Here is a 2,529-nt window from a genome sequence, read left to right as displayed (position 1 = left end):
GAGTCTCACTGAAAGGTTCCCACCAAAATTGTTGGCAATCAATGTGCGGCACAGGGTTGGAATGAAGAGGTGCTGCCTCACAGGATAGGCAACCTGACCTTGAGCACCATCTGTGGAGTTTGTATGCTTTCTACGTGACTCACTGTGTGGGTTTCCTCCCACTTTGCAAAGTCATGTGGATTGGTACATTAATTGGCCTTAGTGAGTGGTCCAGTGGCCATCATAAATCAAAGTATTGAGTAGAGGAGTTGGGATGTTATGGTAAAGTTGTGTAAAACATTGATGAGGTCAAATTTGGAGTTTTGGTCACCTGACTACAGGAAGGGTAGCAATAAGAGTGCAGAGAAGATTTACTAGGATGTTGCCCAGTCTTCAGGAACTGAGTTACAGGGAAAGATTAAACAAGTTAGGACTTTTTTCATTGGAGCGTAAAAGAATGAGGGGAGATGTTACAGAGGAGGTTAAAATTATGAAGGGTATAAACAGAGTAAATCTAGGTAGGTTTTTTTTCCACTGAAGGTAGGTAAGATACAAACCAGAGGACATGGGTTAAAGGTGAAAGGTTTAGAATAAACATTAGGGGGAATTTCTTCACACAAAGAATGGTTGGAGTATGGAATGAGCTACCAGCTGATGTGGTATATGTAGGCTCAGTTTTAACATTTTATGAAAAATGTGGACAGGTATGAGGATGGAGTGGGAGGAGGTCAGTGGGAATAGGCAGAATAATAGTTTGGCATAGACTAGATGGGCCAAAGGGCCTGCATCTATGATGCAATATTCTGTGTTTCTAATAATAGGGGAGATAACTGGATCATGGGCAGAAAAAAATGGATTTGTATTAAATAGGCTACCAGTGTGAACTCAATGGGCCAAAGGGCCTTTCCCTGTAGGAACTGTCTATGTGTGGGGCTCTGGACCGGATCTCAGTTTTCATGACACAAACATTAGAATTGATCAGCCAACCCCATGAGTGGGAGAAGTGGATTTCCATCTCTCTTTCAGCACTACTGAGGAGATTGCAGGGTGAGGGTTTCACCAAGCGAGAGGCTGCAGGACAGAAGGTCCTGGGCAACATTCAGATAAATGGTTAAAACCCGATTTGAGCTTTAACAGAAAGAGACAAATGAAATGATCAGTCACAGTTTGCATTATTGGCATTGCTCCTGTGGAATTTTCACAGGATCGGAGGGAGCTATTTCTGGAAGGATTTTGGAAACCCAAAGTTGAATCTTTTAAAGGTTCAGCACTTCTATTCAAATAGTAAAAGGTGGTGATTTTGGAGTGGGTGGGAGGAATGGAAGTGGATGTTTTGTCCATTTAGCAATCTTCTCTTGTTTTGCTGTATGAAAAATGCTCCTTTGAAATAAAAAAAATCAGTTAAATGCTTAAATATTATGTGTGGTTCATTGGTTTTTATTGACAATGAGTATCCACTGATTATTATGTTGGCTGCAGACACATTCAATTACTTTGCTGGACACAGTCCTTGATATACAATGAAGTCTGTTTCCGACAGTGAGCCAGTTGAAATTATTGAGGAATTTACAGTTACTTGATGCCAGGTTTCAGACTTTCAAATCTGTGTGGGGGAACCTTGAGGGACCCGAACTTGAGGAGTTGGGGGAGGGGTGGGGGTTGAGTTCTGGAAAGAGGGGTGAAGTGGAAAAGGGGAACAACTTGATCCAGAGAGTGACTTAGAACACCAGGCTCTGGTCAGTGGTTATTACTGATGCTCAGCATCTCCCAGATCAGTCCTGGACTTCAGTGGGTCACATGTATATTGGTGGTGTACCGTGTGGCAGCTAATGAGACATTCTGCTGTGTTGCTGCACCCAATGTAGTGCATTGTTTTGCACCAGGTAATCTGCTCTCATAAAACCTGCTCCGACTTTATTTTAATCTTAACAATTGGTATCATTCACCAATGGACCTTACTGTGGTTAATAGTGTTGTCTCTCTGCACTTGCCCATACGTGGCAGAGAAACGAGCAAGTTAATGATGGTAAAATTCCTCCCAATGAAGGGATATGCTGTTAACAAATTAAAAACGTACTCATCCTGAAAACTGATCAGAAAGCAGAGGCTCATCTGAAATTTACACATATTTCCTTCCTTTTAATCTGCAAATGATAAATTCTATTGGGATAGCAGGTTCAGGATGTCCTTAAAACCAAAATAACTAATAGCAATGTTGTAAAAATTGTGAATTGGCGTGATTAAAAGAAAGACAAAAGAAATTCCCACCAAAATGTTAAGATATTTTGGTCAATTCTTCGAACAGTTGAAGTTGAATTTATAGAGCAGTTTTAGCACTGCAGTGCATTGTGGGTAATAGAGCCACCATTGCATCTGGAAGTTGGCAGGTCATGAAACTCTAAAGTTAACCCTTCTCTTGAAATTTCTCCACTGGTTCAAGAAGTTGCAATATTAAACTTCACATGCAAGATTAGGAATTTTATGGATCTTCTGGACTTTATCACACTGCAGTGCTCAAGTTTGATTTAATTTACAGTAGAAATGCACGTT

The sequence above is a fragment of the Narcine bancroftii genome, chromosome 2, assembly GCF_036971445.1.
Source record: "Narcine bancroftii isolate sNarBan1 chromosome 2, sNarBan1.hap1, whole genome shotgun sequence".
Lineage (NCBI taxonomy): Eukaryota > Metazoa > Chordata > Chondrichthyes > Torpediniformes > Narcinidae > Narcine > Narcine bancroftii.
Note: the sequence above shows the minus strand (reverse complement) of the source record.